Source organism: Macaca mulatta, chromosome 2 (assembly GCF_049350105.2).
Source record: "Macaca mulatta isolate MMU2019108-1 chromosome 2, T2T-MMU8v2.0, whole genome shotgun sequence".
Lineage (NCBI taxonomy): Eukaryota > Metazoa > Chordata > Mammalia > Primates > Cercopithecidae > Macaca > Macaca mulatta.
In genome coordinates, this window is record NC_133407.1 from 173,042,723 (window position 1) to 173,059,218 (window position 16,496).

At 36.2% G+C, this 16,496-nt stretch overlaps 1 long non-coding RNA gene across 5 annotated transcripts in view; it reads left to right on the top strand.

Annotated features, from left to right (window-relative positions):
* Positions 1 to 16,496, top strand: part of LOC114676434 (uncharacterized) — a 587,559-nt gene that overhangs the window by 54,933 nt on the left and 516,130 nt on the right. The gene's annotated exons all lie outside the window — the stretch shown is intronic.

The following is a 16,496-nucleotide window of genomic DNA, read 5'->3' on the forward strand; positions in this document are numbered from 1 at the left end:
CTCAACTCATTTTAGTCCCAATTTTTCAGTTTTCTTTTTATAGTTAAGAGTTTGCTTCACCACTTCCTTTGTAACACTGATCACATACCCACTCTTCCTTCAATCTCCTTTAGTGTCAATTTATTCCTTAAACATGTATTGAATTCTTACTATATGTTGAGGAAACTAATACTAATATTAATTGGTCTATGATCATAGGAAACTTGGAGGTTAATGAAACTTAGATACAGATAAACAGCTAAATGCAGTTCAAGGTGATGCATAGGATTATAGTGATAGGCAGAGAACAATACATTTTTAAACTAGGGCGGAGATATTAGAGGTCTCTTCCTAAACGAAATAGTAACTAAATTGAGTGTTGAACACCAAAAATAAGTTAGTCAAGTGAAGAAACATTTCAAAAAGTGGAAATAGCATATTTTTAAAAATTTCAATTAATTCCAAATGACTGGAACTTAAGACTGGGAAAGGTAGAGGCTTATGGGATTAGATTGAGGAGGAATTCAGAGAGAAAATCAGGAAGGACCTTGAAGTTCACCACAAGAACACTGCATTTTATCCAATGAACAGCCGCTGGGCAATTTTACACACTGATCAAGAAAGGGAGCGAGATGGGCTTGAACTAAGGCATACTGTAGTTCTGTTTACTGCAGAAAGGAAGTTCAAGAACAGCCTCACAACTTGTCTGGGCAGTATTTCCTCACAGCTATTTAGGCTTCTCTGTACCCTAAACTGGCCAAGAAAGTTAAAATGTTACATTTCTCTAATAATTAGACTTCTTCATACTGAAAATTTCCTTTGGAAAAAATAAGGACGTTTTAATATGAAGCAGAAGTTTAGTAGTTATTTTTGCGTGTCTGTGTGCATGTGTGCATGCTGACTTCTGTGCGGCTTGGTCATAATCTTAATCATTCTTGAAAGCAGAGAGTGATGAGTCTGACCTCGGGGAAGAGCTAGGCTGTCTTTCCCGGCATCTTGATATTAGAATAGATTTTAAGATTCCGTCAAGTATACTGAAAGGAGAATCCATCAACACTGTACATTTATTAAAGACCTACTATGTGCCCACAATTTTGCTCTATGCTATGAAATGTAAAAACAACATTTAGTGTCTCTGTCTTCAAGTTGCTAAAATATAATTGGAGAGAGTAAAAAAAAAAAAAATCCCCAATATTGTTAGATAAGGTTTTGTGGCAATATAATTTTTTTTAAAACTTGGTAATGCAGGGTATGAAAGCAATGGGAGTTCAGGGAAGAAAGATGTCCAAGCAGGATATGCTTGACTGGTGGGTGCGACAGAAGGGGCCTTCCTTTAGCTGGAGGTCCTGGCTGAGTAGCAAATATGCTTTACAAAAAGGGAGTAAGATTGGATATTGAGGGTGGAGGGGGCCAGGGTTGAGGTACAGAGTATTAAAAATCTTTAATGCCAAGCAAGAAATGTAGGTCTTATTAGGTAAGTTGTGAACAGAAGATAATAATGAAGTCTTTTTATTTTTTTTTTAACTACTTTTGCAGTGGTGTATGAATTTGCAGCCACATGCCTACCTGGATTTGTGACTTTTGTGAAAACTCACTTCCTAGCCTGGCTTCCCCTATGAAAGCAGGACCTGTGACATAGGCTTGCATGGAGGTAGTTTATTTTGAGAAATCATCCCGAGTCAGGAGAGAGTGAGGCTGGGATGAGGGAAACGAGGATGGAGGACAAGCCAACGCAAGGTTCAATAAATACTAAGCTGTCCTTGCAAGGGCATCTGGGGCTGATTAGGCTGAGGCTTTCTGTGGAGTCATCTCACAAAACCTACCCAAGGAACAAAAGACTGGCACGTTTATTCACAATTGCTCTACGGGGTATTAACTCCCTCACTGTTTGCACTACATTTGCATGACTGCTTGATGCTGAGTCAGAGACGCCCAAGAACAGAATATGAGAAATTCTAGGTTGAACTGAGAGTAGGTGTTGTATTTGTATATTATCAAAGGTTGTGCATAGAAAGGGCTGGAGTTTAAGATGAGCTGAAAAGTCCTGACCAGAGGGAAGAGGTATCAGATAGACTCATCATTTCATTTTTAAGTAAAAATTTTAAATGATTACAAAATATATACAAATGTATTATTACCAAAAGTATTATTTTAACAATTAGCTAATAAAACATTACCTAGAAATCATTTGGACACATCTTTAATGAATAACTTAAACTGGCTTATTGTATTAATATTCTTTTTCTACTTGTTTCTTTCCTTGCTTAAATGGTAGTATTTACATACTAAGAAGTTGTTGGACATCAAATTTTAGTATTAAAACATACGTTTTTGAACCAAAATGTCCTCCTCGTGCTCTGGAGAATTCCCTTCCAGTTTTAGCGTGGTACCCACAGATTCACCTCCCGATGGCGATGCTTGTGGGCTACAAAGGCGGGTGTGGTTTGGACAGAGAGCAGGCGCTGAGCCCTTCTTCCTGGACTTTAATGAATTAGATTCCTTTTTTTTCACCATCCAATTTTTGTGACCTTATTTTATATAAAGGTAGATGAAGATCTTAAAGATGAGTTGCTATATCACACTTCACAATTGGGTACTGCATTTTAATATTCCAAGCAGCAAGTTTCTTAAACATGACATTTCTGATATCAAGATATAAGAGTGCTCTGGAAAAGATGTAATTTCATTAAGCATTAGAATGCAAAGTTTAAGATAAATATGTTGGATAAGATGCCTTAAGAGTTTTACAATGCTACACAAACCACCATTGGCCAGCTCTGATTCCATTTTCCTAATTTCTCCAGAATTCTGACCAGAAAACAGTCTGAGGAATCACTTTTCAGCTGGTTCCTTGTGGTGATATCTTGTCTGTCGTGAATTACTTCATTAAAATTAAACCACTTATTGTTGTGAGGATTAAGATGACTTGAAACTAAAATTAACTTCCATGGATGAAAACTTTTCTATGGCTTATATTTATGGGCACTGGAAATCTTGGGAGCTTGCAAGTCCACACGATACTACAGAATTAAAACCAACAGAAACACCTCTGAAGTGACTGCCCAGGTTTAAAGCTATGTAGTTGAAAGAAAATCTAAGGCAACTGGATCTTCATAATTCATGTACATGGAGGAGAGCCACAGAATAATTCCCTCAACCTTCCCATGGGGTTCAGAAGCTTACTTATCATCTTGAGGTTATAGAAAGAATAGGAGCTTGGACTGTGGCCAAACAGGTTCTGCTGGTAAACAGGTTATGGGAGTTGGGGCAAGATGAGGCCTGGCAAGCAAAGACAGCCTTGTCCTGTAGATGAAACCTCACAGGTAGCAGCCCTCAGAGAGAATAGATGGTAAATATTTCTTTATTTTTTTATTTAAAAAATTTGTTTAAAATTATACCTTAAGTTCTGGGCTACAAGCGCAGGACTTGCAGTTTTGCTACATAGGCATACATGTGCCATGGTGGTTGTTGCACCCATCAACCCGTCATCTACGTTAGGTATTTCTCCTAATGTTAACCCTCCCCTAGTCCCCCAACCCCCACAGGCCCCAGTGTGTGATGTTCTCCTCCCTGTGTCCATGTATTCTTATTGTTCAACTCTCACTTATGAGTGAGAATATGTGGTGTTTGGTTTTCTGATCTTGTGATAGTTTGCTGAGAATGATGGTTTCCAGCTTCATCCATGTACCTGTAAAGGACATGAACTCATCCTTTTTTATGGCTGCATAGTATTCCATGGTGTATATGTGCCACATTTTCTTAATCCAGTCTATCATTGATGTACATTTGGGTTGGTTCCAAGTCTTTGCTATTGTGAATATTTCTTTCAGACCTTTACAGGTGTCAGACTCTCTGTTAATTTTCCCTAGATTCAGGTAAGGGAAGCCCTCAGAGAAATCCTGGCTGCCTCGATGCAGATTTGTGCTACAGATACAAATCTCACCCACAAAAGACAGCTTTCCAGGTTACTTCTGTTTGCATGCCCTCTGTACCACAATCTCAAAATATGCCAGAGAAGTATATTTTGGTGTGAAATATTTTGATTTTCTCTATTGGAAATTTTTTACATATGAGAGAGCATAATAAACATTTTATCCATCATTGAAGTCCTATCTTCTACATCAGCAGTGAATGAAAACTCTTTTGATCCTCTGAGCAAGGTGTAATCTCTCATACTCTTTTAAAAATACTCGATCTCCTGACCTCGTGATCCACCCGTCTCGGCCTCCCTGGTGTGGCGGGCGCCTGTAGTCCCAGCTACTCGGGAGGCTGAGGCAGGAGAATGGCGTGAACCCGGGAGGCGGAGCTTGCAGTGAGCCGAGATCGTGCCACTGCACTCCAGCCTGGGCGACAGAGCGAGACTCCGTCTCAAAAAAAAAAAAAAAAAAAAAAAAAAAAATACTGCCGGCCGGGCGAGGTGGCTCACTCCTGTAATCCCAGCACTTTGGGAGGCTGGGGCAGGCGGATCACGAGGTCAGGAGATCAAGACCATCCTGGCTAACATGGTGAAACCCCGTCTCTAATAAAAATACAAAAAAATTAGCCAGGCATGGTTGTGAGGGCCTGTAGTCCCAGCTACTCGGGAGGCTGAAGCAGGAGAATGGAGTGAACCAGGGAGGCAGAGCTTGCAGTGAGTTGAGATCGCGCCACTGCACTCCAGCCTGGGCGACTGAGCGAGACTCTGTCTCAAAAAAAAAAAAAAAAAAAAAAAATACTGCCTACATATAATAAAATTCATACATTTTAAGGCTATGCTTATAATTTTCTTAATTACTTTGAACCTTTATCAAAAATTAATTTACTACATATGTATGGTTTATTCCTGGTCTCTCCGATCTGTCACACTGATCAATTAATCCACCCTTATACCAAGACCATATTGCTTGATGATTTTTAGAATAAGTTTTTTAATTAGTTGATGTAAGTGCTCAACATTTGCTCTTATTTTCTAAAATGACTTTGAATAATCTTGGTCTTTTGCATTTTCATATGAAGTTTAAAATAAGCTTACAAGTTTCTTCACAAAGTCCAGTAGTGTTCTGATTGTGATTGCATTGTACCTACAATTTAATTTGAAGAAGATTGTCACGTTACCATTATAGAATCTTCCATTCATAAGTATAGTATATTTCTTTGTATATTAAGGTCTTCCTTAACTTCCATTTTTTTTTAATTTTGCACTTTCAACTTATGTTCTTGCACATTTTGGTCAAATTTAGCCCTAATTAGCTTATATTTTCAGCTGCTATCATAAATAATGTTGCTTTTTAAAAATTTTGTTTTCTAATAATTTTTACTACTATATAAAAACATAGCTAATTTTGAATATTAATCTTGCATCCCAAAACAGTGTAACATTCACTTATTTATATTAGTAAAGTTTTTATGCATTTCTTAGCTTCTTTCCACATATACAATCATGTCATATGCAAATAAAAAAGTTTTATAATTCCTTTATAATCTTTATATATGGTTTTCATTTCTTTTACTTGCTTTAATGTGTTAGTTGAACATTCAGTAAAATTTTAAATAGAAGTGATGAGAATTGACCTTCTTTGTTTTAACCTTGAGTAGGAATCACTCATCTTTTCAGCTTTGAGGATAATGTTAGTTGTTGATTTTTCAGATTTTCTTAATCAGGTTGAGAAAGTTTTCTTCTATTCTCAGTTTTCTGAGAATTGTTATCAATGAAAAGGTTTAACTATTTTTCAGATAATTTGCTTGCATGCATTGAAGGAGTCATATGGTTTTATCCTTTATTTTATTAAAACATGAATTAAGTTGATTGATTTTTCACATATAAACCAACCTTACATTCCAAGGATAAACTTCCACATAGTCATAATGTATTATTCTTTTTATATTTCATTGGATTTTATTTGCTAATATATTATTAGTTTTTGTGTCTATGTTCATGAGGACTGTTAGTCTTTCATTCTCATTTCCTGTTATATCTCAACAAAATAAGTTGAGAATTGTTCAGACTTCTATTTTCTGAAAGTGAAGAATTGGAATTGTTTCTTTCTTAAACGTTTGAAAAAAGAATAATCAATAGAGCCTTTTGAGCCTAAAGAAATATGTTAAAATAATGTGGAGAAGGAAGTGGATTAATTATGAATTCAATTTATTTAATTGTGTACATCAATATACATTTTCTATTTTTTCCTACATTAGTTTTGGCAGTTTATTTCAAGAAATGTGTTACTCTCATATCGATTGTCAAATGTATTGCCATAAAGTTGTTCATAATATTTCATAATATTTCATTACTATCCTTTTGAACTCTTAAGGCTCTGTAATGGTGTTACCTCTTTCATTTGTTGTTAGTAATTTGTGCCTTAACTCTGCTTCTCTCCCCCTCCCTCCCTCCCTTCCTTCCTTCCTTCCTTCCTTCCTTCCTTCCTTCCTTCCTTCCTTCCTTCCCTGCCTCCCTCCCTCCCTCCCTCCTTCCCTCATTTCATCCTTCCTTCTTTCCCTTTTTCTTTTGTTCCTCATTCTCTCTGGCTAAACATTTATTCATTATATTGACTCTTTTTCAAAAAGAAGTTTTAATCTCATTGATTTTTTTTTTTTTGTATTTCATTGATTTCTGCTCTAATTTTTTGTCTGGTTTGGACTTAATTTGCTCTTTTTTTTTTTCTAGTTTCTTAGAGTAGAAACTTAGATCATAGTTTTCAGACTCCCTTAATTTCTAATATACACTTTTAGTGCTATACATTTTCCTTTAAGCATTGCTCTGGTAAAACCCCACAAATTTTAATACTTAAATTTTTTAATAAACATTTTTGTGGCATTTTTGCATTTTTAAGTGTTTTTTTTTTTTTTTATAAAACATACATCATTAACTTTTCACAGTCCACTTATAGTTAATACCATACTACTTAAAATCAATTATAGCAATCTTGAAAACATGTAGATCCATTTTAGCTTCCTTTTGATTATAATAAGTAGTTGTTATATATAATATATAAGTACATTTTAAAGTACTGCAAGAAAATGTTTTAAGTTTGTTTTAAACATTGACATGGTATATAAAGAACCAAAGAAAAAAGTAAAATAAAAAGCAACTTGCAGTTTTCCAGGTATTTACTATTTTCTGTGTTCTTTAATGTTTTCTTGGAATCTGAGTTTCTATCTGGTATCACTTCTCTTCAGTTTGCACAATTTACTTTAGTATATCTTGTAGTACAGGTTTCCTGTTGTTGAATTTCTGAAAATGTCTTTATTTTGCCCACATTCTTAAATAACATTTTTACTGGTTATAGAATTCTGGGTTAGCAGGTTTTCCTCCCTTCTTTCATTTTCTTTTTCTTTTTGAAACATTCATCACAAAGGTGTTGTTCCAGTCTTTTGTAGCCACCTTGATTTACGGTGAAAAGTCAGCTATTAATGGGATTTTTGTCACCCTGTACATAATATGTCATTTTCTATTTGCTGCTTTCAAGTTTTGTTCTTTATATTTGTCCTTCAACAGTTTTACTATAATGTACCTCAGCATAGACTTTTTTATTTGGTTGTTTTTTTCTATTTGGGGTACCTTTAGCACCTCATATCTCCAAATTCCTGTCTTTCAATACTTTCAGAAAAATTTTCACAATTATTTATTTAAATATTAGTTTTCTGATTTGTTTCCTTTCTATTATTTTGATATAATAATAACATGTATGTTTGACAGTTTTGTATAATCTATCAAGTCCCTGTGGTTTATTATTTTCTCTATATTCTTCAACTTAGATAATTTTCATCATCTGTCTGAAAGTCCCCTTAATCTTTCTTTTGTCTTGTCCTTTTGGTTCCTAAGTTAATCCAGTAAATTTTTATTTCAGAATTTTATTATGGAATTTACATTTTGTTTATTTTTGTTGTTTTTATTTTTTGGTTGATATTTTCTACCACTTCACTTATATTTTTATTTATAAAAGCATCATGTTTTGTTTTATTTCACTGAGAATAGATATAACAAGTAGCTTAAAATTCCTGCCTGTTAGTTTCAGTATTTTATTTTCTCTTGAGAAAGTGTTCCATTTTCTTCGTTCTTATTTTACATAACTTTGGTTGCATATTAGACAGTCTGAATGCTGAGTCATGGAGGATCTGTATTGTGTTATTTTCTCCAGTGAGTGTGTCCTTTGTTGTATAAGGGAATTTTCTTTCAGATGGGATTGAGTTGCAAACTCTGCGTCTTGGACAGCTCTCTGGTCTCGATTTTAGACCTATGGTCTTTAAGTCAGTTGTTTTTAGTCTGTTCTGTAAATGCCTGATTCAGGAATTAGTCAGAGATGTGAGAAAACTTTAGGGATTCCCTCTATGACTCTTCCCCTTCGGCTATTCCCTGACTCTCTGCAGCATTTATAGCTTCCCTGCTTCCGTATTCTGATTCCCCAGGCCAGAAAGACTGTGGGCTTTTGGTACGTGTGTCTTTGCTACCATTATGTGAGAGGTATGGACTGAAATTAGTTCAAGGTTAAAGGTTGTGGAGACTGATACTTCCCTGTCCAGCTTCTGTCTTTCTTCCTCAGGTAGTCTGTGCAGAATCTGTTTCTGCTCAATCTCCAGCACCTTCAGGGAGTTGCTGTTTGTGATATGTCCAGATTTTACAGTAGTTTTCTTCAGCATGTTTATCCAGTAAGATCTTAGATCTTTGTACCTACAAGAGGAATAGGCTCCCTCTTGATGAAATACCATAGTTTTTGAATCTGCTTTGAAGTACCCCTTGGATACATAGTATTTCATGGCCTGCTAAATATTAAGTATTTTTGAGGCAAAGGCAATGTCATGTTCATCTTCGTGGCTGTAGCACACAGTGAATATTCAATATGCTTTTGTAGGATTTAGCTGAAATTAAACCACACTGACATAAAAGTATGCAACAGAGAAAGGATCTACCCCACTAGAGGGGAGATGAACAGAGAAAACTCCAAAGATGCTAACTGAGGCATAAAACTTATGCTGTACTCATTTAGTACCATAAAGCTAAGTACAAAACCCTCTCACATGACCAACTTGTAAATTTTAAATCCCTTAGGGGCTGCCCTTTTTATTTAACATGAGCTCATCATGTTTAAACTATACTAGTAGAGAATGAAGCATAGTGTCTCATTTTTTTCAGGAATTCCAGAGCCTTTACACATGACAGTAGATCAGAGAGGATAAAAGTAGCAAAGAAAAGGTGAAGAAGGAAAGACAGTACATCCAAGAACACCAGCTTTGACAGGAAAATGCCCTCTTGCTTCATTAACATATTCCATCTTAATCACTGTGGACGCAAGGGAAACATAAAATTTGAGGTCATTATGAAAGGCAGTAGCTGTCTATATCAAGACAATCAACACACTGTGACAGTTTAAATATTCTGCACTCTGGGTTATAGGACTTCATTTTAAATAAAAATGTTACGTATGCTGAGACAGTTGAAAACATTTTATTGCTCTTAGTATTGTGATATCCAGACATATATTCTGGCTTTCCATTTTCTCTTCACTGGTTAACTTTGTAGAAAAGTCATAGGCCTTGAATGTTTTATAAATTAAATTATTGATCTATCAATAATATTTTAATATTTATTTTGTGATCAATGTAATGTTTCTTCATTTTTAAGATGTTAGAAGGTTTTTCCAAAGTCAATCTGGGTTTAACTTTCAGTTTGAAATAAATTAAGGTGAAGTTTTAGTACCAGATTTTAAAAAAGAAAGAAAAAAAGGAAAACACAAAACAAAACTGTAAAGTGCTCTTTTGCCCACAATAATAGTAATCAAAAGGCTAAAATTATCCAGGTATTGAATCCTGATATGTGAGAATAAAAGGGCTTTTTGAGTACAGAAAAACTAAGTATAAAAATATTCCTTAAACTTTGGAGAAGATTAAGGGGTGAAGACCAGAAAGTTTGCTCTTAATCTGATGCCCAGAAATAATGGAACATTCTTTTTAAGCATAAAGTTTTATAGACTATTTTATAAAATTGCCACATAGGGCTAACTCTCAACTAAACTTCACTTATAATACTAACTTATGCCCAACACAGCTATTTCCTCTTCTCATAGTACCTATGTAACTAAGTAAACATATGGTGCTGTCAATTTGAGTTTCATTATAGAAATAATGCATGCAAGAAGAAAATAGTGTTTGTATTCTCTATGTCTGAGTATTCTGATTAATATAAAGTCTGAATGAATTATTTCACTTGTTGAAAAATTATAACAAAAAGATGTAAATAAACCATTTACTTAACAAATAAGAATAATTATCTGGTAATTGGAGAAGGGTATTTCTGTATTGTTTAGAATTTTCAGAATAATAGTTTTGATTATCTTGAATACAGACAGCAATGATATATTTTAATATTTTATTGGGGATTATTTCTTGTGAACACTAACTACTACTGGAATTTAATTATTCAATTTTAAATTAAAAGATGACTTTCCAATTTAAGTTACATAGTGACCTTTCCTATGATCTTTAAGAAAAAAAGTCACCGTTAAACTTACACTTTAGGCCGGGCGCGGTGGCTCAAGCCTGTAATCCCAGCACTTTGGGAGGCCGAGGCGGGCGGATCACAAGGTCAGGAGATCGAGACCACAGTGAAACCCCGTCTCTACTAAAAATACAAAAAATTAGCCGGGCGCGGTGGCGGGCGCCTGTAGTCCCAGCTACTCAGGAGGCTGAGGCAGGAGAATGGCGGGAACCCGGGAGGCGGAGCTTGCAGTGAGCCGAGATCGCGCCACTGCACTCCAGCCTGGGCGACAGAGCGAGACTCCGTCTCAAAAAAAAAAAAAAAAAAAAAAAAACTTACACTTTAGAAGAAGGTTCACCATAACTATATCAAATCAAAGAGGATTAAACTATTAAAGAAGGAAAATATGAGTACATTATTCCAAATAGTGATCAACCTTTTCGCTTCTCAATAAATAAATAATAAATATGTTCTTGTTTAGAAATATATTTGATCTTGAGAAAATCGTTTGAAATGCATCTTAAATTTGTTATACACTGGTTTCATGATATTGTAGTGAATCTTAAAGATGGATGTCAATTCTATTTGATAATATAATGTACTTTATTTAAAATTCTGAAATTAGATTCTATAATACCATTTAGTTCTGCTATACAAAGAGAAGTTAAGATTAATTAATGAGACAAAATATATTTATTGATCTTCCTCTGTGTTCAAATTAACACTTGGATTGTCTAAGGATTGTTAAAATAATGAAAAAATAAATTTTACTTTGCTCTTACATAGGCTAAAATAATACAAAGCTTGAGCTAAACAATTTTACTAGCATATCACAGCAATGTGTGAATGTATTATACTTAAGAGATTTCATCTTAGACGTTCTGAATATTCAATTATGAATGGAATAGGTAGTTTTATATAGATAAAAACAATAAATTTATTTTAAGTAGCAAATTTATAAATTCACAAATGAACATCAAGGTGACTTTTGAATATTGTGTAGAAGAATCTGAAAGGCGTTTATTCTGGCTGAAAGCAAAAAAAGTAAAAGGATTAATCAAAAAAATCATACAGTTAAAAATTTCACTGAAGACCTATGTACACAAATAAATCTAAAATATCTAAACTCCACAGGGACAAACTTTTCCAGTTGAACAAGTAACAGAAGATGCTTTCATGTTTGAACCCACCTGTTGGTGTTGGGGAAAGGGGAACTACAGCTTACAGATCAGGACTGTCTTTGTCCAGAGAAGGAGAAATCAGTCAAACTTTTGATCAACTTTTGTGCTGAAATGTTGAATTTGAGTCTATAGCATTGCCCAGCACCAAAAGAATTCTCTTCCTGAAGTAATTGTTTTATATAACTTTGCTGAGTAAGTAGAAGTTGAAAGCAGCACTAGAAATTGGAAAGAGATCTCATGATCTCTGAATCTCACAATTTCCAAGTCTCATGGCCCTGCAGTCCTAAGGTTTTCAGTCCCATGTTCTCATGGTATCAATGTCTGTCATTTTCAAACTCTCCACAGTTTGGAGGTCTGGAAGTCTAATGGTGTTTGGTTCCAAGGTGCTATCTTAGGAAGAGACTTGAACTCACCTTCAAAACGTTTGAATCCAGAGGCAAAATAATGAAAGCTGCAACTCATTTTATCCTGTAGTGAGATCAAATAGATCAGCACCTTGTGACTATGTAGAAGGTTGGAAGCTAGGTGGAAAAGCAAAGAGATATTTCTTTAATTTCTTGGTACTTAACTTCTGCCCTGCTAGAAAGACTAAAGTTTCAGCTTCTCTCTGAACTTATTCAAAATCTTATTGAAATAAACTAATCACAATTTTACTGTAGCTTCCTCACAAAGTAAAGACTCTCATTAGTTATTTATTGCTGTACAACAAATTGCCACAAAAACATACTTATCATTGCACAGATTCTGTGGTTTAGCTTTACAATTTCCCACGGTTTATAATCAAGGCCCAGGGTCTTGCTGTCTTATCTAAAGGGTCATCTGGGAAGGATCTTTTCTAAGCTTATTCAATGATTGTTGACAACTTAGTTTTTTTTAATGTTATTGACCTGAGGGGACACAGTTCCTCATTGCCTATTGGCCAGAGGCCACTCTTAGTTCCTTGTCACATGGGCCTGTCTCAAATAATGGCTTGCTTCATCAAAGTGTGCAAGACAAGAAGGTAATAGGGAGAGTCAGCTATCAAGATGGAAGTCACACACCTTTGTCAGCTAATCACGGAAGTGCTATCACCTTCACATACTCTGTTGATTAGAAGCAAGTCTCTAAGTCTAGCTCACACTCAAAGGGAAGCCATTACAGAAGGTCAGAGATGCCAAAAATTAGAGTTAATTAGGGGCCATCTCAGAAGTCTGCTTAGCATAGCCCTCTGTTGTTCTTTCAAACACACTTCTCAGAATTCAATAAAAAATACAAAAACTGCAAAAATTAGAAAAATGTCAATGGAAACAGGGACAGATAATCAAGATGTTGAAAATATCAGTGAAGGGATTTAAACTAACTGTGATCAATATGTTAATGAACCTACAGGAAAATAATCAAGTAAAGTAAAGGAAATTCCAGGAAGGATTTAGAAAACAAACAAAACAGAGCAAATATAATCAACAGTATTAATATCTGATTGAACACAGGCAATAAAAAATCAATAAATTTAAGGGCAGGATAGGATAATTGTTTAATTATTTCTAAACATGCTTAGATACAGACATGCTAAAAACTAAATATAAAACAAAAAAGCATGAGCATGACCTCTGCCAAATGGGAGTAGGAATTTACATAAATATAAAATGATTCCCAGTGTGTCAGTAATCATGTCAACTGAAGCAACAAGTGCTTCTTTGTGGACCTTCTTTTTCTTAATCTCTTCCAATGGGGGAGCAAGTGAATATGGGTCTAAATCTTTGATATTTATAATCGCAGAAATCTGGAGTATCAAAAGCACAAATGTTATCCTCCTGTATTATCTGAATGGGAATCTCTCCAGGCATTATCCGCTATTCTTCTTGCCTACTCTCTTGTGCTCTGGTCTAGTATTCCTGGCTTTTACAATGTATTAAAATTGGATTTTTGGAGGCAAAGCACGAAGACTGAATAGAAGCTGCCACTGATCATCTCTTCTCCTAAGATCACCAAACCGAACACAAAAGCAGTACCTTAAAAGAACGAAAAATTAGGTTTTGAACAGATATTTAAAAAGAGACACTGCAAAGAGTAGGAAAGATGGTCTTGAGTTGCTTTCACCACTCCTCCCCCATTCCCTGGCATTGGCTGCCTGGCATGGAAAAGCTGCACACTTGGGGGAAGGAGAATGCAATGATTGTGGGACTTTGCTTTGGAATTCAGTACTGCCCTGTCACAGCAGAAAACAACACCAAGCATGACTCAGCCAGTGCCCACAGAAGAAGCACTTAGACCAGCCCTAGTCAGAGGAGAATCGTCTACCCCACCAGTTGGAAATTGAGTTTTGATAACCCTCGCCACTATGGGCAAAAGGGCTCTGAGGTCCTAAATAAACATGAAAGGCAGTCAAGGCCATAATAATTGCAATTCCTGGACAAGTCCTGCTGCTGTTCTGGGCTCAGAGTCAGTAGACTTGTGGGGCATGCAACCTATTGAGATGTCACCTGGAGTAGCCAAGAGAGGGTTTGCACCATCCTTCCCCCAACTCCAGGCAGTTGAGCTTACAGCTCTGGGAAAGACACCTCCCACGCACTTGAGGAAAGGAGAAGAAAGAGTAAAGAGGACTTTGTCTTACAACTTAAATACCAGCTCAGCCACAACAGGATAGGGCACCAGGCAGAGTTCTGAGGTCCTCATTCCAGGCCTTAGCTCCTGGACAACATTTCTCGACACACCCTGGGTGAAAAGAGAACCTGCCTGTTTGAAGAGAAGAACCCAGTCCTGGCACAGTTTATCACCTGCTGACTAAAGAGCCCTGAGGCCCTGAATAAACAATAGTGGTACCCGGGAAGTACTCACTGTGGATCTTGGGTGAGACTGAGAGAAATATTGGCTTCAGGTACGACTCAGCACTTCTGTTTTAGAAAAAGAGAGAGAAGAATAAATAAAGAGGACGTTGTCTTGCAGCTTGGGTACCAGACTGGCCACAGTGGGGTAGAGCACCAACTGGGCTTGTAGCATCTCTGATTTTAGGTTTTGGCTCTTGAATGACACTTCTGGACTTACCCTGCACCAGTGGGGAGCCAACTGCCCTAAAGAGAGAGTCCAAGACCTGTCAGCATTCACCAGAATCTGACTTGGGCATTGAATGAACATTAGCAATATCCAGGCAGTACTTGCTGTGGGTCTGGGGCATTGGTGACCACAGGGAGACACTTCTCTGCTTGTGTAAAGAGGAGAAAATAATGGGGAGGATTTTGTCTTCCAGCTTGAGTGCCAGCTCAGCTGCAGTAGAATAGGGTACCAGGTAGATTCCTAAAGTTTTTGCCATCATGCCCCACCTAGGAGATGGCATCTCAAGATCCACTTGGGACTGGGTGGGTCCTTGCCACACTGAAGGGAAAGACAAGCCTGGCTGGATTTGCCACTTGCTAATTGTAGAGGCCTAGCCCTTCAGCAAATGGAGGCGGTGGCAATGCAGTTGTTAAAGTAAGATTTTGATGAAACACAGTGCTGTGCTGGCTTCTGGTGGCGGCCACAGGAGTCATGTGTTGTGCCATCCGAAGCTCCAGATGGCTCAGCACAGAGAGAGAGAGAGAGAGGGAGACAGGGGGAGAGAGAGAGAGAGAGAGAGAAAGAGAGAGAGAGAGAGAGAGACTCCATTTATTTGGAGGAAAGAAAGGGAAGAGAGCAAGAGACTCTGTGTAGTAATATAGATAATTCTTCCAGATACTATCTAATAAGGCTATCAAGGTAGTACCTCAATGAGCCTGCAAGATCCACAGTGTTACTGGGCTTGGGATGTTCCCTAATGCAAACAAGATGGCAGTCATCAAAAACTTAGATAACAATACCCAAGTCCATTTGAATACCTGGAAGGCCTTCCCCTAAAAAGAAAGGTACAAACAAGCCTAGACCATGAAACCTACAATAGCTACATAACTCTTCAATTGCTCAGACACTGACAAACATCAACAGGCAGCAAGACCATCCAGGAAAACATGACCTAAACAAAGTAAATAAGGCACCGGTAACTAACCTTATAGGGCATAGAATATGTGATCTTTCAGATAGAAAAATCAAACTACCTGGTTTGAATTCAGAATTCTATCAGATAAATTTAACCAAGAGATTAAAATAATTAAAAAAGAATTAAGGAGAAATTCTGGAGTTGAAAAATTCAACTGACATACCGAAGAATGCATCAGGATCTTTTAACAGCATAATAGGTCAAGCAAAAGAAAGAATTGGTGAACTTGAAGACAGGCTATTTGAAAATACACAGTCAGATGAGACAAAAGAAAATAAAGTAAATTTTCTAAATCTTCAAAGTGTACTTCACTCTTTTTTACTTATATAAAGGTAAAAATGTATATAAAATTAAAAAAGAGTGAAGCACACCTAGAAGGTTTAGAAAATAGCCTAAAAAAGGCAAACTTAAAGTTATTTGCCTTAAAGAGGAGGTAAAGAAAGAGATGAGGTAGAAAGTTTATTCAAAGACATACTTTTTGAAACCTAGAGAAAGATATAAATATTCAAGTACAATAAGGTTATAGAACACCAGACAGATTTAACCCACATAAGACTACTTCAATATATTTAATAATCATACTCCCCAAGGTCAAGGAAAAGAAAGGATCCTAAAAGCAGCAAGAGAAAAGAAACAAACAACATACAATGGAACTCAAATATGTGTGGCAGTAGACTTTTCAGTAGAAACCTTAAAGGTCAGGAGAGAGTACCAAGATATATCTAAAAGTGCTGAAGGCCAAAATCTGAACCCTTGAATAGTATATCTAGTGAAAATATTCTTCAAACATGAAGGAGAAAGAAAGACTTTCTCAGACAAACAAAAGCTAAGAGATTTCATCAACACCAGACCTATCTTACAAGAAATGCTAAAGGAAGTTAGAAAAGAACGTTAATGA